General features: G+C 42.1%; 1 pseudogene; it reads left to right on the forward strand.

Moving 5' to 3' along the window:
• Window positions 1-3,719: 3,719 nt before the first annotated feature.
• LOC104990029 overlaps window positions 3,720-26,571 on the forward strand; it is a 47,792-nt pseudogene continuing 24,940 nt past the window's right edge.

Here is a 26,571-nt window from a genome sequence, read left to right on the forward strand (position 1 = left end):
CAGCATTTCACATGATGCACTCTGCATATAAGTTAAATAAGCAGGGTGACAATATACAGCCTTGACATACTCCTTTCCCGATTTGGAACCAGTCTGTTGTTCTATGTCCAGTTCTAACTGTTGCTTCTTGACCTGCATACAGATTTCTCAGGATGCTGGTAAAGTGAGTGAAGTTACTCAGTCATGTCCTACTCTTTGTAGCCCCATGGACTGTAGCCTGCCAGGCTCCTCCATCTATGGAATTTTCCAGACAAGAGTACTGGAGTGGGTTGCCATTTCCTTCTTCAGGGGATCTTCCCTACCCAGGGATCAAACCCAGGTCTCCCACATTGTGGGCAGATGCTTTACCATCTGAGCCACCAGGAAAGTTTCTTCTTGACCTGCATACAGATTTCTCAGGAGGCTGGTAAGGTAGTCTGGTATTCCCATCTCTTTAAGAATTTTCCACAGTTTATTGTGATCCACACAGTCAAAGGCTTTAGTGTAGTCAATAAAGCAGAAATAGGTGTTTTTCTGAACTCTCTTGCTATTTCTATGATCCAGCAGATGTTGGCAATTTGATCTTTGGTTCCTCTGCCTTTTTAAAATCCAGTTTGAACATCTGGAAGTTCACGGTTCACATAGCATTGAAGCCTGGCTTGGAGAATTTTAAGCATTACTTTGCTAGTGTGTGAAATGAGTGCAATTGTGCAATAGTTTGAACATATGTTGGCATTGCCTTTATTTGGGATTGGAATGAAACCTGACCTTTTCCAGTCCTGTGGCCACTGCTAAGTTTTCCAAATTTGCTGGCATACTGAGTGCAGCACTTCCACAGCATCGTCTTTTAGGATTTGAAATAGCTCAACTGGAATTCCATCACCTCCACTAGCTTTGTTCTTAGTGATGCTTCCTAAGGCCCACTTGACTTCGCATTCCAGGATATCTGGCTCTAGGTGAGTGATCACACTATCATGGTTATTTGGGTCTTTAGTATCTTTTTTGTTGTTCTTCTATGTATTCTTGCCACCTCTTTTTAATATCTTCTGCTTCTGTTATGTCCATACCATTTCTGTTCTTTACTGTGCCCATCTTTGCATGAAATGTTTCCTTGTTATATCTAAATTTCTTGAAGCGGTCTCTAGTCTTTCCCATTCTATTGTTTTCCTCTAGTTCATTGATCACTGAAGAGGGCTTTCTTATCTCTTCTTGCTATTTGGAACTCTGCATTCAAATGGGTATATCTTTCCTTTTTTTCCTTTGCCTTCAGCTTTTCTTTTTTCCTCAGGTATTTGTAAAGCCTTCTTAGACAACCATTTTGCCTTTTTGCATTCTTTTTCTTGGGGATGGTCTTGATCACTGCCTCCTGTACAATGTCACAAAGCTCCTTCCATCATTCTTCAGGCACTCTATCAGATCTGATACCTTGAATCTATTTGTCACTTCCACTGTATAATTGTAAGGGGTTTGATTTAGATCATACCTGAATGGTCTAGTGTTTTCCCCTACTTTCTTCAATTTAAGTCTGACTTTTGCAATAAGGAGTTCATGATCTGAGCCACAGTCAGCTCCTGGTCTTGTTTTTGCTGACTGTATAGAGCTTCTCCATCTTTGGTGGCAAAGAATATAATCCATCTGATTTTTGGTATTGACCATCTGGTGATGTCCATGCATAGAGTCTTCTCTTGTGTTCTTGGAAGAGAGTGTTTGCTATGACCAGTGCGTTCTCTTGGCAAAACTCTGTTAGCATTTGATCTGCTTCGTTTTGTACTCCAAGGCCAAGTTTTCTTGTTACTCCAGGTATCTCTTGACTTCCTACTCTTGCAATCCAGTCCCCTATAATGAAAAGGACATCTGTTTTGGGTATTAGTTCTAGAAGGTCTTGTAGGTCTTCATAGAAGCATTCAACTTCAGCATTACTGGTTGGGGCATAGAATTGGATTACTGTGATATTGAATGGTTTGCCTTGGAAACAAACAGAGATCATTTTGTCATTTTTGAGATTGCATCCAAGTACTGCATTTCAGACTCTTTTGTTGACTATGAGGGTTACTCCATTTCTTCTAAGGTATTCTTGCCCACAGCAGTAGATATAATGGTCATCTGAGTTAACTTCACCTATTCCAGTCCATTTGAGTTCACTGATTTCTAAAATGTCAATGTTCGCTCTTGCCATCTCCTGTTTGACTGCTTCCAATTTACCTTGATTCATGGACCTAACATTCCAGGTTCTTAAGCAGTATTGTTCTTTACAGCATCAGACTTTACTTCCATCACCAGTCACATCCACAACTGGGTGTTGTTTTTGCTTTGGCTCCATCTCTTCATCCTTCCTGGAATTATTTCTTCACTGTTCTCCAATAGCATACTGGGCACCTACCGACCTGGTGAGTTCAGTGTCCCATCTTTTTGCCTTTTCATACTGTTCATGGGGTTCTCAAGGCAAGAATACTGAAGTGGTTTGCCATTCCCTTCTCCCACAGACCACATTCTGTCAGAACTCTCCACCATGACCTGTCAATCTTGGGTGGCTCTACATGGCATGGCTCATAGCTTCATTCAGTTAGACAAGGCTGTGATCCCTGTGATCAGTTTGATTGGTTTTCTGTGATTGTGGTTTTCATTCTGTCTGCCCTCTGATGGAGAAGGAAAAGAGGCTTATGGAAGCTTCCTGATGGGAAAGACTGGGAGAGACTGACTGAGGGGGAAACTGGGTCTTGTTCTGATGGTTGGGGCCATGCTCAGTAAATCTTTAATCCAATTTTCTGTTGATGGGCAGGACTGTGTTCACTCCCTGTTGTTTGACCAAACTATGGTGGAGGTAATGAAGATAATGTCTAACTCCTTCAAAAGGTCCCATGCATGCACTGCTGTGTTCAGTGCCCCCGACCATGCAGCAGGCCACCACGGACCCATGCCTCCACTGGAGACTCCTGGACATTCATGGGCAAGTCTGGGTCAGTCTCTTGTGGGGTCACTGCTCTCTTCTCCTGGGTCCTGATACACACAAGGTTTTGTTTGTGCCTTCCAAAAGTCTGTTTCTCCAGTCCTGTGTAAGTTCTGGTGGCTCTATGGTGGGGTTAATGGTGACCTCCTCCAAGAGGGCTTATGCCACACCCAGGTCTGCTGTACTCAGACCCCCTGCCCCTACAGCAGGCCACTGTTGACCCATATCTCTGCAGGAGACACTGAAACATTCAAAGGCAGGTCTGGTTCAGTCTCTCTGGGATCTCCTGGTGTGCACAAGGTTTTGTTTGAGCTCTCCAAGCATCTCTGGTGGGTATGGGGTTTGATTCTAAATGCAATTTCACCCCTCCTACTGTCTTTCTGGGGTTCTCCTTTGCCATTGGACGTGGGGTATCTTTTTTTTTGGTGGGACCCAACATTCTCCTGTCGAGAATTTTTCAACAGCGAGTTGTAATTTTGGAGTTCTCATAGGAGAAGATGAGCACACGTCCTTCTGCTCCACCATCTTGTAGAATGTTTGGTCCATCTCAGGAGTGGGCAGATCTTGTTGGCTGGTGTTCCCAGGTACTCTCACGGGAAGTTGGAGGCTGGCTCCACTCGGGAGGACCCTGATCGAGGGAAAATGGAGGCCACTGCTCAGGATAAGTAGGTGGTGGGGTTAACAAGCAAGGGAGCTTGCTTAGGACTTGTCTGGGAAGTCAGAGGAGTCTGTGTGCTGCCTGTCAAAATCTTAAAGTTTATGTGGAAGCTTTACTGGGGTTCAATCAGGCCACATGGTTCTGCTTCTTGAAAATGATTCCCACTGTGAGCCTGGAGGTCAAGGACCACATTCCAAGGACACCAAGGGTGAGGAGCCTCCGCATGTCCCCAGCAGCTTGAGGGGCAGCCGGTGATCATGTCCTCTTGGTGACCTCCTCCATGAGAGCTGCAGTTAAACAGGGCTGGGGTGGGCAGCCTAGAGCACGAGGGGAAGTCAGAGTCACTCCGAGGATGGGAAGTGGGGTTCAGGTGGGTGGAGAAGGCATTTGCATCTTATGTCAAGCTCAGCATCACATTTTCTTATGAATTTTGTTTTGTTTGTGGGATGTTAAGATTATTTTGCTTCTCACAGGTATATAGGTGTGAACTGTAAATGTTTTCAGTCCCTCATCTTTCTGTCTCTTTAATTAAGCAAATCAATGAGATGAAAAAGGAGCAGCAGGAACGGATGTCAAATAGGAATGACCAATAATCAAGATGGGTACGTGCCTTGTGGTGCCCAGTGCAAAATCAAATGTAGACCCTTGGGCAAAAGTTATTAAGATGTGAAAAAGCTTATGCATGTGTATCTGAATCACTTTGCTGTACAGCAGAAATTAACAGGACACTGTTAATCAATTACACTCCAGTAAGTTTTTTTTTTTTTAAGTTTGTGTGATTATCAAGACAGTGACAGTGGAGAAGTAGACCAAGGTGAGGGGTCCAGTGTGGCCGTGCAAGTTGCGCCCCATGAAGCCAGCCCTGCCAACAATAGCTATCACAGCTCTCATTCCTTTCCAGGGAGCACCCTAAAACAGCAGGTGCTAAAATCTCTCTCCTGCAGTTGGACCTCAAGATGATGTATCCCTCAGAGTGGCACAGCTCAGTGGTTTAGACCAGATTCTGCTGGTGCTTCTGTTTTTTTGCTCTCCCACTATCTATCTATGTGATCTTGAGCCAGTTATTTCATCCCTCAGTAAAGAAAACGTTATAAAACACCAAAATCCATTTACCAGTTTCTCCCTTGGTAAAATGGGATCATAATATCATCTAACTCGTGGGATTGTTTGGAGGATTTAGATGATATAATGAAAGCAATGTGCTCAGAATGGGGCTGGCACAGAGTGTCCACTGAACAAATTCTGACTAGTATCGAGGTTACGAGCATTGCTGCTGTTTCACCTACAACATAGATGTGCAGTGCATCACGCACAGAGACATCCTTCAACACAGTACTGGCACGTGCCCTGCAAAATGCTTCCCAGTTTTGCCTGAATGTGTTTGAGAAAAGCTTCCCAGTGTGCTCACTTGTATGATTTTATAAAAGTAGAATGCAGAAACCTCTGAATCTTCAAAATTTGCAGTGCAGAGTTTCAACCTTCTTACTGAGCCAGTTAAACATGTTTAAGAAGATTAAATTTTGCACAAAAATTGTGGAGAATTTTATTCCAAGGCCTGCACACAGTTTAACTTGTGTTCTGATTTGTTATGTACGACTTATAAGAAGGCATGTTTCTCTTCCTTCTGTGAGTTTTTTGGAGGGGATAGTTAAAATACATTTTAAGAAAAAAAGAAATCTGAATTAACTTGGCAGGTCCCTCAGACTGTGGCTTCTGTCCCTGCAGCGCCTTGTGATCCTAGAATATTGGCCTCTGGCAAAAGGCCTCATAAGTGACTTCACTGACAATGGTTAATGGATATTTGTTATTAAGTGCTTAAAAAAACTAAAAACAAACACAAAAACTTGATTGAAATGAAGTTTCATCTTAAATAATGAAATGAAAATTATGAAGATAATTTTGCCTTACATTCACAATTTAGATAATAATCACAACTATAAACTAAATTTAACATGGAGAAAGAGTCAGGGATTGATTTTTCCCAGTTTTTTTTTTATTGTGATGAAACATATCTGACATGAAATTGACCACTTCAACCGTTTTTCAGTGTACCGATTAGTAGCACTAAGTACATTCATATTGCTGTGCTACCATTATCGCCATCTATCTCCAGAACTCTGTTCTTCTCAAACTGAAACTCTGTCCCGATTAAACCCTAATCCCTCATTCCTCCCCTCCCTCAGCCTTCTGTCTCTATGGATTTGTCTGCTCCTGGTACCTCAGATAAGTGGAGTCATACAGTATTCATCTTTTTGTGACCGGCAAGTGTTGCTTTTTAGGAGCATAATTTTCCTAACAAGGCTGGATGACTGCACACTCTCCTTCACTTTGTGCTTGCTCTCAAAGAACCGTCAGGAAGAGGGCATTTCTGAAGAGTCATTCAGTGGCTTCATCCATTGCACAAGAACACACTTACAATTTTTTGATTGAAGCATTGCTTATACTAAAGTGCATACGTCTTAGGAATTCAGTTTGATGACCTTTTCTATCTGGCTACATCCAGATCCAGATGTAGAGCATTCAGATGATCCCAGAGTTTTCCCTTGTGCTGTTCACAGTCAGCAACTCCTCCCTACCCAGAGGACTTTCCTGACCCCAGCTAAGTTCTTCCTGCTTCCGCACGTCATGTAAATGGAATCACTGTTAGTGTTCTTTCACGTCTGTCTTTTCACTCAACACAGCATCTGCAGTGTTCCTACAGATTGCTGTTCTTTGCAGTTAACTCTTAGATACTTACTGTGTACTATTTCATGCTACGAATACACCACAATTTATTTACACTTTCTGACAGACGTTTGGGTTGTTTTAATTGCCCATTATAAGTAAAGTCGCTATGACCGCTCTGCCAAGAACTCTTCTTAATTTAAACAATTTTTCTTTTAAAATGCCTGTGTAGTCATCATTGTTGTAAATCTTATTTTCAGTTCTTGACTCTGCCATGTCCTCATTTGAGAATGCCTCCGCAAGAGATTATGTTTTCCAAAATCACATGATCAATTTTGTAAAATCCTGCATCATTTGTAAGATTTTCACGTTTCCTTTGAAACCAATTTGTCCTGTCCTTTCAGATAACGCCCACATCTGTTCATGGAAAGAACTGGCTGATGAAGACATTGGTGCAGTGGTGAGGGCAGGAGCTGGAGGTAAGTGGGCTGGGATGTTTGAAAGGCTAATATTCTGACAGTCACTTATAGGGGAGTGTTTTTTTTTATGACAACTCTCTCTTCCCTCTGTAACCTTGCAACTGGGGGTTGGGTTAATGTGTACTCAGCTAACTAGATCCTCTTGTGTTCAGCTGGAACTGACTGCTGTACAGAATCCTTAAACTTGTCCCTTGGAGGATCATCTTCCCATCCTTTGGCCTCATGCCGAGGTCTTTGATTAGTGTTGCAGGAACGCATGATGGGGACAGTTGTCACTGAAATTACAGACAGCTGAATGGCAATTTGAATTGCATGAGCATTAAGTTAGTCTTCCTTAAGAAAGATATGCAAAACCCATGATTAAAATGATTTTATTCAGGCATTGGGAAGTATAGATAAACCCCCCTGACATCAACACAGCAGGAGGCACTCTGAGAACCTAATTTTAATGAATATACATTTTGACTTTTCAACTACAGGGGAAGTAGAGCAGAGGACTTATTTAGATAATCCCAATTAATAGCCCTATGTATTAGGGCCATTGTAGGGCTTTTTGGCTTCTCCAGAGAAAAGGAACCAATAGGTGTATGTATATGTATACACACACACACACACAAACACACTTGAAAAGTGAAAGTCACTCAGTCTCATCAGAGGTGGCTGGTTGAGGGGGCCCCACGGAGCTCTCTGCTGACTGACAGGAGTGTGTGCTTAATGCTGAGTGAATATTAGGTGGACCCTTAGGAATCTGAAATTTTGTAGGTCAGGAAAATGCAGTTGGAAGACTGAACAAAAGAAGCCATGCTCACTCCCAGCTACCCTCACTCTCCCCCTCTCAGCTAATGGGTGCAGGTGTCCCTCCGACATGTCCTCCTGCTCTCTTACTGGTAATACTGCTGCCCTGGGTGCAGAGAGGATTCCTACATGCAAATGTGGGGATCCGAGAAGTGTCATATTTCTTTATTTTCTTCCAACTGAATTGAATATGAGTCTGAGGCAAAACCTGGCAGTCTGGAGGGAAATTCAATCACAACCATGTTGGAGACCATTTGCTGTCCTTTTGAGGCACAAAAGTTCTGGAGGTTGAGGAGTCATCAGGGGAGACCTTCCTTTCTTCATTCTGGGGTCCTCACTGCTAATGTTCTGGACGGTGGCTGCAGATTTTCTTTAGGAAATGAGCCAGAAAAGCAGTCTTTCAGCAGCTCCTGTTTCTATTCTGTCACAAGTTATTATCTCAAAAGATTACCCCTGTGCAAGTATTTTTGAATAAACACTTTTCTCTGTGCTTCAGAGGCTTCCCAGGTGGATGGACGAGTGTTGGATTCCAGGTAAGACCCTTTCCTGGGTTGTAATCTTATTCACAGCTTTGTCCCCAGAGTCCAGAATAGTGCCTGGTGCCTGGTGGGTGTTCATTGACTCTGCTGGATGAATGATTGAGATGGGAAAAGTAAACCTGCAGTGCATTTGTATGATTTATTACTGACTATATAAGAATGTGATCTCTTTTTAAAAGTGGATTTTATTACAATGTAACATATGTACATGAGTGTCTATAAATGATACTTGTAGAGTTAACAAATGTGTTCCTCCCTAGAGCAAGAAAGACGGTATTATCAGCATCTCAGAAGCACCTCCCACAATTACTACTCTCTCAAGAAGCGACCCTTCTCAGAAGTCCTGTCATTACGGTTCACTCTGATTGTCTTGAACTTCATATAAACATAAGTGCATGACTTCTTTCCCTCATCGGTTTGTTTAGGGAGGCGCACGTGTTGGGGTAGTTGTAGCGTGTTCCCTTTCATTGCAGTGTAATATTCCACCACAAGAAGAAACCGGTTTATCTACTATATTGTTGATGCATATCTGGAAAGTGAAAGTGAAGTCGCTCAGTCGTGTCCGACTCTTTGCGACCCCAAGGACTGTAGCCTACCAGGCTCCTCTGCCCATGTGATTTTCCAGGCAAGAATACTGGAGTGGTTGCCATTTCCTTCTCCAGGAGATCTTCCCGACCCAGGGATTGAACCCGAGTCTCCCGCATTGTAGGCAGACACTTTACCATCTGAGCCACCAGGGAAGCCCTGTTATAACTGGCTTTGCCGTGAACACCCTTGCTTGTGTCCTGGGTGCACGTAGGTGCACAGTTCTGCGGAGTACTGTCGAGCAGCTAGGGTCATGTGGCCCAGAGCAGAGCCTGGGAAGAATACTGCCAGGCAGGTGATTTACAGAAGCAGCACTCCCTGGAGCAGCCTATAGGGTGGTGATTAAAGAGGAGGAGGAGAGGGAGCCAAGCCAGCCCATGGCAGGCTGGAACCCATGGAGGCCTGATTCCATGGGTCTCTGGGGGTGAATGGTGCTGCAGAGTAACCCCCTGAGGACTTCAGTGACCTTTCATCAGCCAGGCATTGACTGTTGGGCCCCCCACCCTGAGGGTGAGCACACCATGATGGGCATTTTCAGATGAGGCAGCCCCTGTCAGTACAGTCATTCTCTGGAAACTGTGACTTCTCAGGAGCCGGTGATCACAGAAGTTAGGAAAGGGGGGCCCTGGCTTGTAAAAATGATCTGGGTAGAAATCAGCTCCTACACAAGAGCTTAGGAAGTGTCCAGCTTTGATGAGTGTTGCCAAACAGTTTCCAAAGTGCCTGTGCCAGTACACACATCCCCCAGCATCATGGGATTGTTTCAGTAGATCCTCTCCAACACCAGGCAGTGTCCGACTTTCCCATTTTAGCCACGTGCATAGAATTGCAATAGTATCTCATGTGATTTTAGTTTGCATTTTTCTGCTGACTAATGAGGTTGGGTCCCTGTTCTTATATTATTGCCATGTGCATATTCTCTTTGGAGAAGTGTCCAACTCCTTTGCCAATTACTGGGTTGTCTGCCTTTCCTTAGTGTTTGAGTTCTTTATTCTGGTCAGTAGTCCAGATATTTGTCAAATATTTGTATTAGAGATATCTTCTCCAGTGCTGTGGTTTGCCTTTTTACTCCATAATGCGCCATTTGCTGAACAGAAGTTCTTACCTTAATCAAGTCCAGTAAATCAACTTTCCCCCTTCATGGTTTGTGCTGGTATGTGTCCTATTCAAGAAATTATTATCTGGCCTCAGGCCGCAAAGATATTCTGTTATATTGCCATCTAGAAGCTTTGTTTTAATTTTCACCTTTAACAATTTGATCTACAGATTATTTGGAATTGGATTTTGTCTGTGAGGCAGATGTAGTGTGTGGTACTGTATCTGTAGTGTGAGGCAATGCCTTTGTCATGAACTGTGGAACCATAGATGTGTGGCCTGTTTCTCATTCTCTGTATAGTTTTATGGGCTCTATTTGTCTATTCCAACAGTTCTCAACTAGGGTGATTTTGCCCCCTCCAGGGACACTTGGCAATTTCTGAAGACATTTTTTTGTTGTCATGTGTGTGTACTGCTGGCATCTAACGACTAGCAGCCAGGGCTTCTGTAGAACATCCCACATCACACAGGACAGCTCCATAGTGAAGACTCATCCACCCCCAACGCCAGCGGTGCCGAGATGTGAAGCCTGGGCCCCCAGGTAGTGTTACTGTGTCCTGACTGCTTACTTAGCGTCTCAGTGTCCCCACTTTTGGTCCTGCCAGCCTCCAGTTTCCTGAATCCTTTTAAGCCTGCTATGACCCTTCTTTTGCTTTTCTCCCACATACATCTTTTTTTAAAAATTCATTTATTTTTTACTGAAAGATAATTGCTTTACAGAATTTTGCTGTTTTCTGTCAAACCTCAACGTGAATCAGCCATAGGTATACATAGGCTGCTGCTGCTGCTGCTAAGTCACTTCAGTCGTGTCCGACTCTGTGCGACCCCATAGACAGCAGCCCACCAGGGTCCCCCATCCCTGGGATTCTCCAAGCAAGAATACTGGAGTGGGTTGCCATTTCCTTCTCCAATGCATGAAAGTGAAAAGTGAAAGGGAAGTCGCTCAGTCATGTCTGACTCTTAGCTACCCCATGGACTGCAGCCTATCAGGCTCCTCTGTCCATGGGATTTTCCAGGCAAGAGTACTGGAGTGGGGTGTCATTGCCTTCTCCAAGGTATACATATACCCCCTCTCTTTTGAAACTCCCTCCCATCTTCCTCCCCATTCCACCACACACATCTTTGACACAGCTCATCAGTTTAAAAAAAAAAAAAAAAACTGGAAATTTTATGTGATTGCATAAGACTTATATTGATTTGGGAAAATTGACATCTTTCCAATAACAATCTTAAAATCCATGAATGTTATATACCCTATTTATCTAGCTCTTTAAATTTTTAAAATTTTGTTAATTTTTTGTATTTTCCTCCATAGATATCTTGCATCTCTTTTATTAGATTTATTACTGGATATTTGATACTTCTATTGATATAGAAGAGGAACTAAAGAGCCTCTTGATGAAGTTGAAAGAGGAGAGTGAAAAAGCTGGCTTAAAACTCAACATTCAAAAAACTAAAATCATGGCATCTGGTCCCATCATTTCATGGCAAATAGATAGGGAAACAATGGAAACAGTGACAGACTTTATTTTCTTGGGCTCCAAAATCACTGCAGATGGTGACTGCAGCCATGTAATTAAAAGATGCTTGCTCCTTAGAACATAAACTATGACGAACCTAGACAGCATATTAAAAAGCAGAGACATTACTTTGCCAACAAAGATCCATCTATTCAAAGCTATGATTTTTCCAGTAGTCATATATGGATGTGAGAGCTAGACCATAAAGAAGGCTGAGTGTGAAAGAATTGATGCTTTTGAACTGTGATATTGGACAAGACTCCTGAGAGTCCCTTAGACTGCAAGGAGATCAAACCAGTCAATCCTAAAGGAAATCAATCCAGAATATTCACTGGAAGAACTGATAATGAAGCTGAAGCTCCACTTCTTTGGCTACCTAATGTGAAGAGCCGACTCATTAGAAAAGACCCTGATGCTGGGAAAGATTGAAGGTAGAAGGGGACAACAGAGGATGAGATGGTTCGATGGCATCACCAGCTCAATGCATATGAGTTTGAGCAAGCTTCAAGAGATGGTGAAGGACAAGGAAGCCTGGTGTGCTGCAGTCCATGTTGTCACAAAGAGTCGAACACAAGTGATTTACTGAATGACAACAATGGTACTGTAAATATTTCCACTATTTTCCATTTTGATTTCTAGTTACTCATCACTCACATATAAAATGTAATTGCTTTTTTATGTTGACACATATGGGGCAGTGATACTGAATTCTCTTAATTCTATTAGCTTGTTAATTTTAAAAAATTTTCTGTATATCAGTATTGAATATGACAATTTTTTCTTTTGCAATTATTGTTGTATTTATTTATTTATTCTTATTTCCTTGGTCAGGACCTTCAGTACAGTTTTGAATAATGACTATCATAGCTTTATTTCCAGTCTTGGTGGAAAGTGTTCAGTACTTCACTACTGAGTTATCCCTGATGACTTCCCTTGTTTCAAAATCTGCTGTGTCTGAAATTAATATAGTTGCTCTTACTTTCTTTGGTTACTATTAGCAAGGTATATTTTTCTTTATATCTAAAGTGGATTTCTTGCAGACAGTATAATATTGGGTCTGTATTTTGATCTACTCTGACAATCTGTCTTTTATTTGGTGCATTTAGACCATTGATGTTCAAAGTGATTATTGACATAGTTGGATTAATATCTACCATACTTATTACTGGGCTTCCCTGGTGGCTTAGATGGTAAAGAATCTACCTGCAATGTGGGAGACCTGGGTTTGATCCCTGGGTCAGGAAGTTCCACTGGAGAAGGGAATGGCTACCCACTCCAGTATTCTTGCCTGGATAATTCCATGGATAGAGGAGCCTGGCGGCTATAGTCCCTGGGGTCTCAAAGAGTCAGACATAACTGAATGACTAACACTTTCACATACTTACTACTGTTTTCTATTTATTACCCTTTTCCTTTGTTCCTATCTTTTTCTTCATTATTATTTTTTTGTCTTTTGTGGTTTTAATTGAGCATTTTATAAGATTCCATTTTGTTCATTTATTAAAATATTAGTTATACTTCCTAGAGTGGTTGTCCTAGAATTTGTAGTATACATTTATAACTAAAGCAGGTCCGCTTTCAAATAACACTTTATGCCTTCATAAATAGTACAAGTGATTTATAATGACAAAGATAAACCTAATTCTCCTTCCCATCCTTTGTTCATTGGTGTCATTTATTTCACTTGTGTATAAGTATACATAAGCATATATTCATATATTATGTAAAATGCATACAAATATATGCATAATTGAGTACATTGTTGCTATTATTATTTTGAACAAACTGTTATCTCTTTGGATCAATTAAGAAAAATAAGGGTTTTTATTTTTAACATACTTCTTTTGCAGTGCTCTTCCTTTTTTATATAGATCTGAGTTTCTGATCTATAAAAATTTTCCATCTCTCTGAATAACTTTGAACATTTCTTGCAAGGCAGGTCTACTAGCAACAAATTCCCTCAATTTTGTTTGACTGAGAAAGTCTTTATTTCTTCTTCAGTTTTGAAGGACATTTTCGCAGAGTACAGAATTCGAGGTTCAGACCATTGATGTTTCAGCTCTTTTCTTTCTTATATGTATATTCAAAAGGATGAATTGTCTTCTAAGCATGGCTTAGGTGCATGACACATGTTTTGATATATGTTTCTATGTATGTATGTATGTTTGTGTGTATATACATACATATATATGTAATATTTCATGTGTATTTGAAAAGTATGCAAATTCTGCAGTTGTAGGGTGCAGTGTTCATGTAAATTAGGTCAAGTTTGTTAATCATAGTGAAAAAAGCTTTTGTATCCTTTTTGGCATTTTGTCTGCTTACTGTTTTATTTCCTGAGAGAGGCATGTTGCTGCTGCTGCTGCTGCTAAGTCACTTCAGTCGTGTCCGACTCTGTGCAACTCCATAGACGGCAGCCTACGAGGCTCCTCCATCCATGGGATTTTCCAGGCAAGAGTACTGGAGTGGGGTGCCAGTGCCTTCTCCAAGAGAGGCATGTTAGAATCTATCAAAGCAATTGTAGATTTTCTGATCCCTTTTTTATTTCTATCAATGTATGCTGTATATATTTTGAATATATGTTAATTAGGTACTTGCAAATTTCAAATAGTTACATCTTCCTGATAGATTCTTTCACCACTGCAAGAGATCTCTTTTTATTTCTAGTAATGCTTTTTTCTTTACAATTGACTTTGCTTGGTATTAGTAGAGTAAACCTCCAGTTTTCTGATTAGTGAGTGTATGTACACCTTTTCTGTGCTTTGACGTTCAGCTTGTCTGTATGCTTGTGTAGAAAGTGCATCTCTTCCACAGCACAGATTAAAAAAAAGAACCCAATCAGACATTGTTTTAACTGGAGAATTTAGTCAACTTACCTTATGAAAGTACTGACATAATTAAATTTATATCTTCAGTTTAATTATTTGTTTTCTCTTCCATCATTTTACCTATTTTTCTCCCCTTTCCTGATTTCTTTTATGTTAATCCATATTTTTTATGTATATGCTCCCTTTTAGCTTGTCATGCACTCCATTGCTATTGTTTTAGTACTAAACTAGATGTTATAACATGTAAACCTGAGTCCTTAGTGTGTATCTGTCTAATATAATAATCACTTTCACCACTTCCAAGATGAATCAGTTACCATAGAACACTTCACTTAACCTTTCACATTTGTGATTGGTATATTTTATTTTTAAATATATTTTAAGCACCACTAGACTGTATTATTATTATTCTGTACCATTAATAATTCTTGAGACTGACCCATTTATTTACATATTTATTTTTATTTCTGAGTCTGTGCTTTTGAGTGGGATTTTATGATATCTATAGATAGCACTTTCATAGTTCACAGATTTTTGTTTGTTTGAGAAAATCTTTCTTTAGTCCTCACTTTTGAATGATAGTTTCACTGGACAGAGAATTCTAGGTTGGATATTAGTTTCTTTAACTACTTTACAGATAGCGTTCCTTTTTCAACTGGAATCCACTGTTTCTGTTGAGAAATTAGCTGTCATACTTACTCTTTGCTCCTTGAGGGTAATGCTTTAGTTCTGGGCAACTCTTCCCTTTGTTTTAAGAACCTAGGTTCTTAAAACAATCCTGCTTGTCAGACTTATTGTTACTCCTTTGAAATCATATGATCTATTTTTTTCTGGTTGCTTTTAAGTTTTTCTCTTTGTCCTATATTCTCAGTGGTTTGAACACATTAATCATAGTTATTTTAAAATCCATAATTTACAGTGTTAATAAATGTATCATCTATAGATCTGTTTCCATTGTCTGCTTTTTCTCTGTGTCTTATTTCATAGTATACATGATATTTTTTAAACTTTTGTTTGAATAATGGAGTAGAGCCTCTCTATGATACTATATTCTTCCAGAATATGATTTTATTTAATGTATCTTCTCATAGCAGGCAGATACATTAGGGGGAGAACACCTTAAGCCAGTTAGAATTTCTTTTATCATTTCAAGGCTTGGTCTTTTCCTTCCTTTGCTCCTTTTCCTAAGGAGCCCTGAGCTCCAGTTTTACCTTATTAGGACCATGAGCTGAAAGTGATGCTATTTCTCTGGCACGTCGTAGAGTTTTCTGCTTGTTTTCTTAGCCTTTCAGTATTCCCCACTTAGCCATCAGCAAACATCTCCAGGGAAAAATAGAATATGAACTTGTGTCTCTATGTCCAACTTCTCTTCAAGGTCTTGGGTCTACATGTCCTGAGAACCTTGGCATCCTAGAATACCAGTTTATTTTGCAGCCCTGACACCACCCAGAGCTCTGCCTGGCTCCCACCTCCAGCTTGGGCTCTCTGCTGGCCTTCTCAGCCTGTGTCCATACTCTTTGCAAACTGGCAGAAATTCATGGGGAGCAGTGTGGTAGATTGGCCTCATCCAAACATGTTTTCCTTTTCTTTGGGCAAAACACATTGTTTGGTAGTTCTCTCTTTAATCTTGGCAAAAAAAAAAAGCACAGTTATGTAAAATTCAGCTTTTATATGTGTGTATTTTACCTAGTTTTTCACTAAATGATTTATCTTGCTGCAGATGAGTCCTTTATACCTTTAACCAGATGATAGATTTTATCATCTTAGTCACCTGATACCCTATCATAAAGTAATATTCTGTATTTAAGTCAAAAGTTCTGTTGTTGTAACAGGACAGAAAGTGATCCTGTTTAATGTAAACAAATAAATAAACAAACCAAAAAAGTACCCTCTGGGATAGGCATCACCGTTCCCTTGTTGTGCACCTGACCATCTGAGGCTGCGGAAGGTTAAGTAACAGGTTGCACAGACAGGAGGTGGTGGATGGGATTCAAACTGATGCTCTCTGGCTCTGAAACACTACTGTGTACAGCGACTCCCTGGTAATAGTGTAGATTCACATGCAGTTGTAAGAAATAACACAAGGAAATCCTATATAGTCAGGTCTTCCCCAGTAACATCTTGAAAACCTACAGTATAACATTAATATGAGGATATTGATGTGGATTCAATCAGTGAACTTTATTCATACTTCATCAATTTCATGTGAGCCCATTTATGTATATGCATGTCATCCTGTGTGGGTTCCTGTGACCTTCACCACAGTCAAGATAAAGAATCTCTATCACAAGGACTCTTATGCCTCTCTTATGGGCCACAGACACCTCTCTTCCCCTATCAACCCCTAATCTGCTTTCTATCTCTATAGTTTTGTCATTTCAGGAATGTTATGTAAATGGAATCATACGCTATGTAATCTTTAAAGATTGACTTTTATCACTCAACATAACTCCCTTGAAACCCATCCAGGGTTTTGCATACATTAATAATTTGTTCGTTCTTATTGCTGAGCAGTATTCCACATGGGTTTACCTTTAGGATCGAATAAGATACACTGTGTAAAATGCTTAACACAGTGAGTGCCACATTAAAGGGCATCCCAGAGTGGGAGCTGCTGCTGTTTCTCCAAGCAGAAACATGATATAATTTCTAAAAATCGAGTTCAATTACACACACAGCTTTAGAAGTTGAAGTGATCCAAGCACACTTACAGTGTGCTAAGTGTTTGGAGGCTGAATTGAGGCACTCTCCAGTCCTCCAGGACTTAGAAATACTGGCATACGTTGGCTTTGGAGAAATAGAACATCACTGAATTCCCTAGAATTGAGAGGCAAAGCCAGTTGAGGAGGCAGACAGGAGACTGACTCTTCTGGGGCCCTGACTGAATCTATTAGCATATCTAAGGCGAGCTTGTGCTGTTCTAGGAAGCGTTGATTTGTCAGGGAAGCACAGCCAAGTAGGGATACTACTAGCAGATGCTGGGAGATGGATTCAGAGCCTCTTCGGGGATACAGGGAGCTGAGCCATCCAAGCCACCTCTGCCCAGAGCAGCAAAACCTGTCACGTGAGGCTGATGTATCTTCTTCTCAGCCTGATAGCATCAGTGATTCAGTGCCCCCAACTCTACTTATTTCTATTCCAGGCTCCCCAGGTTAGCTGCTGATTGTTTTTGATGCTCTTCCCCCGACACCCTTCTTCCCTCAACCCCCCAATTGGTCTGTCTACAGGGAGATAGTGCAGGAGTCCCGGGGCTGTAAGCCTTCAATTCTCAGTAGGACTGACTTCTCACTGTTAAATCAGACAAGTGATATTCTGAATGTGATTTGACTTACGTCTGTGGTGAGGGGCAGGCTTGGTGATGCAGAGGCAAATTTTCCAATTACCTTGATACCAGGCTTCCTGTGGACACTTTTATATGCATCGCCTTGTGCTGATCCTCACTTCAATCCAAGGAGATCTGATCAGCCATGTTTGAGGATCCAGAGCATGGTTAGATGTGTGAGCATGGCTCCTTCTATCCAAAGCAAACAAGTGGCAGAGCTGGGGTTTGAACCCAGGGAAGCTTGACTTCCAGCCTGAGTCCTTAGCCACTGAACTACAGAGCTGAGTTACCATAAGCAGAATGGTTGGCATTTGGGTCTTTTACTTCAGCTGTAGAAGAGGGATGTCCTCTCAGTGAGCTGGCAGAATCAGTATTTGGTTTGTAAACCAGTGGCCACAGCCTGAACCAGGGGGAATTTATAGGCTGAAGGGGACCATAGGAATGAAGATAATATACAACCATAAAAGGAATAAAATCACTGGACTTCCCTGGTGGCCCAGTGGGTAAGAATCCACTTGCCAACGCAGGGGACATGGGTTTAATCCCTGGCCTGGGAAGATTCCACGTACTGTGGAGCAACTGAGCCTGTGTGCCACAGCTACTGAACCTGCGCCGTAGAGCCTGTGCTCCACAACAAGAGAAGCCATTACAATGAGAAGCCTGTGCACAGCAACGAAGAGTAGCCCCTGCTTGCTGCAACCCATGCAAGAGAAAGCCCATGCAAAAGCAATGAAGACCCAGTGCTGCTAAAAATAATAAAATAAGATAAATTTAGAAAAAAATACAATTCCTAATACTTATTGAATGACTGTTTGCACCATGATATCAGGCTTCCTTATATTTTATATGTTAACTCCTTAATCCTCAAAACAAGCCTTTGAGATAAAATAAGATTATTTGCTGCATTTTGCAGATGAGGAAACTGAGGCACAAAGAAATTAGGTAAGTCACTTAGGGTCAGTAAACATGGCTCAAATGATAAAGAATCCACCTGTAATGTAGGAGACCTACATTGTTCAATCCCTGGGTTAGGAAGATGCCTTGAATAAGGAAATGGCAACCCAGTTCAGTATTCTTGTCTGGAGAATCCCCATGGACAGAGGAGTCTGGTGGACTATGGTTCATAGGGTTGCAAAGAGTCAGACAGGATTGAAGTGACTTAGCACACATGAAGGCAGAGTGAAGAAAATTCAGAATTATTTCCCCTCCTGTCACATTTAATTTCCATGCCATTCTTTGTTTCAAACCAGGTAAAAATCCATGAAAAAGTTAGTGGAAATGAACGGATCCTTGTTGGATGAGTCAGATCAGACAAAGCTCCTTCATGCGGAAATTGCCTTAAAATTTGCCCAAGAGTTTACCCTGAAAATTGGGCTATCTCTGAAACTTTAAGAAGGTACAGGCTTATCAAAAAGAAAGGTAAAAAGAGATGAAACAAGTTCAAAGATATTTCAAAAGGAAAGGGCTTCAAATAAGAAGATTCCAAATGATTCCTTTGAGTCCTAAGAAAAGGCTATTTGTAGGGGGGAGTCTGCTGGAGATATTTGCCCCCTGACTTTGCTGCAGGGAGGTGAACTGTGAATATTTAAGGGGATATAACATCACTGTGCATATTTATATCCACCAAAAAGACCAAGATATTTGATTGGGAGCAGCTGCTTTTAATTCTTATAAGGCTTTGAAATCACCAAAAATAGGATGCTTTTGCTCACCACAAGATGCCCAAACTTTTGCAGGGAAGATGTTCTCAGAGAAAAGCCCCCAAAGAGAATGAGTTTGGGTAACCCATGTCTGCTATGCTCCCCTCCCCACTGAGATTCCAACAGTTCTTGTGGGGGTGGGCGAGGGTTGCACCTAGCTTAGAGTTGTAAGACATAGGACTTGAAGAAAGTCTTCTAAGAAGAAAAAAGTCCCTGTGTATATTTTATTTAAAAAGAATTGTTCTGTGCTCATATAAGAGAGCCATTTCACCCTCTTGGAGAGTTACATGCATCCATATATTATTAAAGTCTCTTAGGAGCCCTGCACAGAGGAAACTTAATCAACCAATGAAGAACCAGTTTTCTTCAAACTTATTGACCACATACCTTTTGTTTCAAGGAATATGTGTTTTGGAGATGCTCCTTTCCTAGATTTTCAATTAGCACTTGGGCCCTCCAGTGGCTCAGTGGTAAAGAAAATGCCTGCAATGTAGGAGATGCAGGTTCGATCTCTGGGTCGGGAAGATCCCCTGGAGGACCTTCCCCAGCAAATCCCATGGACAGAGGAGCCTGGCGGGCTACAATCCATGGGGTCACAAAGAGTCGTACACAGTTGAGTAACTGAGCACACACACATAGGCACCGCCATCATGGGAAAAGAGCTGGGGCACTGATGCCCAGGGCAGAAGGCTTTCAGCTGAGAGCTCTCACCACTTTACTGAAAGAAAGTATTTCCCTAATGCATCATGCTTCCTTAAAAGACTGACAGGTTAGTGACTCCATTTGGTTTCAAGCAGGATGGTACAATGTGACATACCATCATGCTGCTGCTGCTAAGTTGCTTCAGTCATGTCCGACACTGTGCAACCCCATAGATGGCAGCCCACCAGGCTCCCCATCCCTGGGAGTCTCCAGGCAAGAACACTGGAGTGGGTTGCCATTTCCTTCTTCAATGCATGAAAGTGAAAAGTGAAAGTGAAGTCGCTCAGTTGTGTCTAACTCTTAGCGACCCAGTGGACTGCAGCCCACCAGGCTCCTCCGTCCATGAGATTTTCTAGGCAAGAGTACTGGAGTGGGGTGCCATTGCCTTCTCTGGACATACCATCATACCATGTATGTTATTATGACATACAACGACATATTTTGGTTATTGCACCAATCTTGCTTCAGTTTTGACAATACCATCAAAGTAAGCACATTTGGCAGGACTTTTTAGGTAAAACAAACAAAACACAGCTCAAACAGGATTAGGCAAAGAAAAGAGGAATTAATAGGCTGAAGGCCCAGTTGACCTGGGGGCCATTAGGCTTTTCTTTCTCTCATGCATGATGTTGGTTTCATTTCTAAGAGGCCTCATACAGTGGGTTCTCTCCAAGTCACGGCAGAGCTGGCTGCCAGCAGCTCCAGGCTCACATCCTACCAACTCAGCACCCTCACCAGGAAAAGAGCACACATCTGGCAATCCCCTAGAGTACCATTTAACTGGACTGGATTGTGTCCATCTCTGAGCTAATTACCATGATTGGATGTGGAACGTGGGACCTGTTCCTGGAACTGGAGTGTGGGTTAGCTCCCTCCAAAGACACAGTCTGAGAGTGGAGGAGGTAGGATCTTCAGACAAGATGAGGAGGTGATCCAGAAGAAGGGGAGTGTGTGCTTGGAGGTGACAGGCCCACCCGCTATGTTCAGGCTGAGAATGCAAGATGAATGGTGCTTAGCCTTCAGGAGAATCGAGGACCAATATAAAGTTCTTCTGACCGCCTACCCAACTGGAATGTCCCTGAGGTTGGTGCTTAATAAATCTTTGGAAGTGAAAAAAAAAAAAACGACTTGGGAAAACAGCTGATGTCAAACTGTGGTCTATATGGCAAGGTGGCAGACTGCTGGAAAGAGGCACGGATGCTGACTGCCTTCTACCCCACTGGCTTGACAAGCAGACTCTCTGACACCAGAGCTCCTCTGAGAGACAAGGTGCCACAAAGTCTGGGTGAAATTAGGGGAAGTCCCTATGAGATCTGCCACACCCCAACACTGGAATCCCAGGCTGATGCAGCTTTCAGCCCCTGAGAGCCTGTGACTCTGCTGGGCAGAGCGGGGCCCATATAGACAGGGCTCCCTGCAGTGCCTGTGGAATCCTGAGGAGGAGGGGATGAAGGGATGGGACCCTGTATGGAAGCCTCCTGCCAAGGCATACAGTTGATCCGGGCAGGTAGCTGCCATTATGACAAGCCTGCTTGCCCTCGAGCCTCTCTAAAGCCAGGGCCTGGCCGCTGCAGGGACCTGACTTACTCCGGACTCACAAGGGGTTGATCTCAAGGGCTCTGTAGACAAGTAGGCTCTGCGTCCCCCAAACCCAAACAGCAGGTTGCGCTCTCCTCCCAGGTCCTTTCTCCGTCACGATCTTCTACTTACATGCCTTTGCAGACCTGAATCCCAGATGGAATGACTGCAGTCCCAGCTTTTCCTCCTCCAGCCCTGTAATTGTCTTAATAATAGCAGGTGTGGCCCAGCCTGGATGGAATGGGCTCCCTGATAACTGATCAATGGGTCTGAACTAGAGCTTCGTTTTATGCCAGCTGTGGGTCATTGGGAGAGAAGGGTTTGGTTTCTTTTCTTTCTTGATAAACTTTAAATTTTAAAATAGTATTTATTTACAGGAAACCACTAAGGTGCTATGAAGAGCTCTCATGCACCCCAAACCCAGTTTCTCCTGTTGGTAACAAACTACATCAGTATGATATATTTGCTAATGAGTCAATATGGATAATTATCATTTACTGAAGTCCATACTTTAGACAACCTAGACACCACATTAAAAACCAGAGACATTACTTTGTCAACAAAGGCCCATCTAGTCAAGGCTATGGTTTTTCCAGTAGTCATGTATGGATGTGAGAGTTGGACTATAAAGAAAGCTGAGTGCTGAAGAATTGATGCTTTTGAGCTGTGGTGTTGGAGAAGACTCTTGAGAATCCCTTGGACTGCAAGCAGATCCAACCAGTCAATCCTAAAGGAAACCAGTCCTAAATGTTCATTGGAAGGACTGATGCTGAAGCTGAAACTCCAATACTTCGGCCACCTGATGCGGAGAGCTGACTCATTTGAAAATATCTTGATGCTGGGAAAGATTGAAGGCAGGAGAAGGGGGTGACAGGGATGAGATAGTTGGATGGCATCACCGACTAAATGGACATGAGTTGAGTAAACTTCAGGAGTTGGTGATGGACAGGGAGGCCTGGGGTGCTGCAGTCCATGGGGTCACAAAGAGCTGGACACGACTGAGCAAGTGAACTGAACTGAACTGATACTTTATTCAGACTTCACTGTGTCCTCAGACACTCAAGGGATGCTGGTGGTAAAGAATCTGCCTGCCAGTGCAGGAGGCACAAGAGAGGAAGCTTGGATACCTGAGTTGGGAAGATCCCCTGGAGGAGGAAATGGCAATCCGTTCCAGTATTCTTGCCTGGAAAATCCCATGGACAGAGGAGCCTTGCAGAGTACAGTTCATGGGGTTGCAAAGAGTCATCCTTTTCCTGTTCTAGAGCCCTATCCAGGACTCATTTTTTGTTTTTGTTTTTTTTTTTTTCCTTTAAATTTATTATTATTATTGGTTTTGCTGTGCGGCATGTGAGATTTTAATTTCTCGACCAGGGATCAAGCCCAGGACCTCAGCAGTGAAAGCACAGAGTCCTAACCACTGGACTACCAAGGAATCCCCGGGACTCAAGGTTTTTAATCCTTATGTTTCCTTTGGTTCATCTGGGCTGTGACAGTCTTCCAGGCTTTCCTTGCTTTTGATTATCTTGGCAGCTGAAGACAGCTTTTGCAGAATGCCCTTGGTTGGAATTTGTCTGATGTCTTTCTCCTGATTTCCCTGGAGTTGAGGGGAGACTTTCGTGTTTGATGCCCTGTTGCTTTTCCTGTGTTGAACACTTCCTGAGCACGTGCTCAGCCAGTGCGGTGCTAAGCGTTCCCCCGATGACCTCTCCTCATCCTCACAACACCTGACAGCAGCCGGACCCCATTGTTAGCCCATTTCACAGACTGGGAAGTGAAGCACAGCCAGGACCAGTGACCTAGCCGAGGCCGACAGCTGGGCAGAGGTGTGACTCAGATGTTCACCCCAGATTCAGAAAGACTCTCCTAGGACAACTGCCTCATCAGAGAATTCTCATAGTAGCTTGACATTGCCCTTTTTTCCCACAAGGTTTATGAGCTCTAGCTTTGAATTGTATCAACTTCAGAGGTTCATTCAGGATGGTTCACTGGAGGTCTACAGCTTTGCTTGGTGGCTTGAGCAACTTGGAGCATGTAGAAGGCTGGTCCAAGGCAGGAAGCCTGGAGCTGTGTTGGAAAGAGAGACTGGGTACAGCAGACACGGAGAAGTGATGAACTGGTGGTACCCAGCTTCAGGTGCTGAAGGAATTCAAGGAAGAGCTGGGATCACAGAGGGAGATCCATGGAGGGCTGAGGAATATCAGCTGGCATGGGTACCGGGTGAGCAGCAGGTGGGAAGGGAGAGGGTGAGGAGGCAATCTGAGGCCATTTCATTCAGAGCGCCCTGTGGGTACTGGCTGCCCTATCCCATCGATATTAAGCTAATGTCTGGGGCCCCCAGCCTGCTGTCTGCACTTGGCTTTGTCCTGCAGTGGGGCTCTGTAAGCTCCTCTTCCCCTCTGCCCCCTGCTTCCTTTGAGCCCTGACGGGCGGGGGCTGCAGAGCTGGAGGAGGAAGGGACTTGCTCCTTCCTGTTTGCCATTTCTGCCCGCACCTCTGGGCACCATGCTGACTCCAGCCTCTACTGCTTTCCACACACCAGAACCAGACTCCTGGTGCCCTGCAGAGGTCTCAGCACCAGCCCAACCGCACCCCCTTCTCCTTCCTCCCAGCCTCCAGCTTCTGATGGCAAACAAGGAGCCTTAACGTTAACTTAGTTTAGGGTTGCCCCATCCAGAAATTTGTGGGCCACCTGTGGAGTTTTTCCAAATCCTATACCTAATAGGTATAAATAAATACCTATTATTTATTTCTGTAGCTAGAACCATCTTAAGTATATTTATTAAAAAAAAATTTTTTTTCTGTTATTACCAACAGTAGACTATGTCATTCAACCATGATGGAAAACCTTGCCATCATTATTTTTTTAATCTGTATGATAATTAAACAAGTGTTTGTCCTGTAGCACCTAAAATCTCTTGTCTACCATCAGTGATGGTAACAGGCTTTTGGGGAACCCTGGGGTCTTCAGTCAAATAGTATTTATTGTGTGCCTGTTGCTGCAAATGGTTTTGTAATTGCTCCGAGGAGGTTTTTTGAAGGTGACCTGGACCCACGGCAGCATTAAATCAGGCTTTCAAACCTTCCTTTCCCACCTCCTTTCCACCCACGATGACCATAAAAACACACAACTTTGGAATCCTTTGAAATACCTCTGGTGGCACTGCCTTCTGTCCCTAATGAGAGTGGCTGGTGGGAAGAACTGGAGACCCCCAGTGAGATGAACTTGAATTACTCATATCACACATTAGCTGAAAACCCCTCAGAAGTTTAAAAGGACATTATTTATTGTAATTTATGGAAATATATTAGAAAATTTCCTGATGTAACTGAAAAGTTTTAAATTATATTCAAAGGAGAATATTTAATGACATGTTAGAAGGTGCTATAGTTGAGAGCTATTTGTTAAAGTGCTCCTAATTTTGACAAACATTTGTAGAAGTGATTTTGTTTTTCATCTTTGAGGGAACAGAAGTAATATATGGGTAAAAACTTGAGTAATATTCACAAATGACATTGGAAAAAATAAGAATTTAGCGTCTGACGTATTTTCTCTTGCTTGCATAATAAATCAGACATCATTGGCTTATGTATATAATTATCAGAACTCATTTTTATAAAACCAACAAAGAATGTTAAATCAGAAATTTTGTTAAGATTTTAAGTTAAACAGATGGTAAAAGACTCCTACCAGTGCTGATTCATCTAATATGAATCTCAGGATAAATTCATCTAATTTCATAAAATTAAGACAAATAGAAAAACTGATACACACACACACACACATATATACATATTTATAAATGTATACTACATTAAGTTTGCTTCCATGGTGGCTCAGTCATAAAGAATCTGCCTAGAATGCAGGAGCCACAGGAGATGTGGGTTCAATCCCTGGGTCAGGAAGATTGAAAGAGGAGGGCATGGCAACCCACTCTAGTGTTCTTTCTTGGAGAATCCCATAGACAGAAGAGCCTGGCAGGCTACAGTCCATATGGCCACAGAGAGTTAGATGAGACTGAAGCAACTTAGCACCCATGTGCACATATTGCATTAAGTATGTTCACAATAGTGTACAATTATAACCACTATTTCTAGACTTTTTCACCATCCCAAGCAGGAATTCTGGGCCTCTTAATCAGTAGCTTCTGTTCCCTCCGCTAAGCTTAACCCTTGGCAATGACCATTCTACTTTCCGTCTCTGTTATCTTGATGACTCCAGGAACCTCACATAAGAGGAACCAAACAATGTCTGTCCTTTTGGAGGGTCACAGTTTAAGTCATTTATTCCACTTAGCATGTCTGCAAAGGCCATCCATGTTGTAATCTGTGTCAGAACCCCATCTTTTTCAGGGCTTAGTAATATTCCAGTGTGTGTGTGTGCACCACATTTTGTTTATCTGTGAATTTACTGATGGATATTTGGGTTGTTCCTGACTTTGGCTGTTGTGAACAAGGCAGCCATGAATATTGGTGTACACGTGCCTATCAGCCTGGCTTTCAGTTCTTTGAGGTGTTTATGTAGCAGTAAAACTGCCAGATCATATGGTGATTTTATATTGAACTTTTGAGGAATGCTTTTGCTGTACTTTTTCTCCCAGTGAATCATCTGGAAACAGAATTTGCTTATCAGGTATGAGGGAGACTCCCCTTTTTGTTCCGTTAAATAACTGTTGTACACTGTTAATGGCCAGTAGGACTTTAGACTAAGGGCCGATTGATAGCCAAGAGCAAAATGCAAGTCTTTATGCACAAGGAACTTAAATTCTAATGCACAAGACAGAAAGCATGCAAGTAAGTAGGTGAGGGCAGAGAATAAAAAAAAAAAAAACACAGAGGAAAAACAGAATTACTTTGTTAAGCAAGGTTTCATAAACTTAAGATCCAGGTATTTTTTCTTACCATTTATTGCTGATGAAATGAAAAAGAAGAAAAGAGGAAAAGATTAATTGGTTCACTTGAAGTATGTTTCTTTTGACAGGTGCAGTTATTGCCAAATTTATATAGAAAAAAGGTTTTATGACTTGATATTTATCATTTGTATTTACTGAGAATAACTTATTTCCTGAAATTCAAATGCTAAGAAGCAAAGTTAAGCTGAGAGGTTCTATGGAACAAGTCATACATGCCCTTTAACCCCTCTTGGGAAGCTGACCAGGGACACCACACTTTGCAGTTAGTGA

The sequence above is a fragment of the Bison bison genome, unplaced genomic scaffold (genome assembly GCF_000754665.1).
Source record: "Bison bison bison isolate TAMUID 2011002044 unplaced genomic scaffold, Bison_UMD1.0 scf7180017864167, whole genome shotgun sequence".
NCBI classification, from domain to species: domain Eukaryota; kingdom Metazoa; phylum Chordata; class Mammalia; order Artiodactyla; family Bovidae; genus Bison; species Bison bison.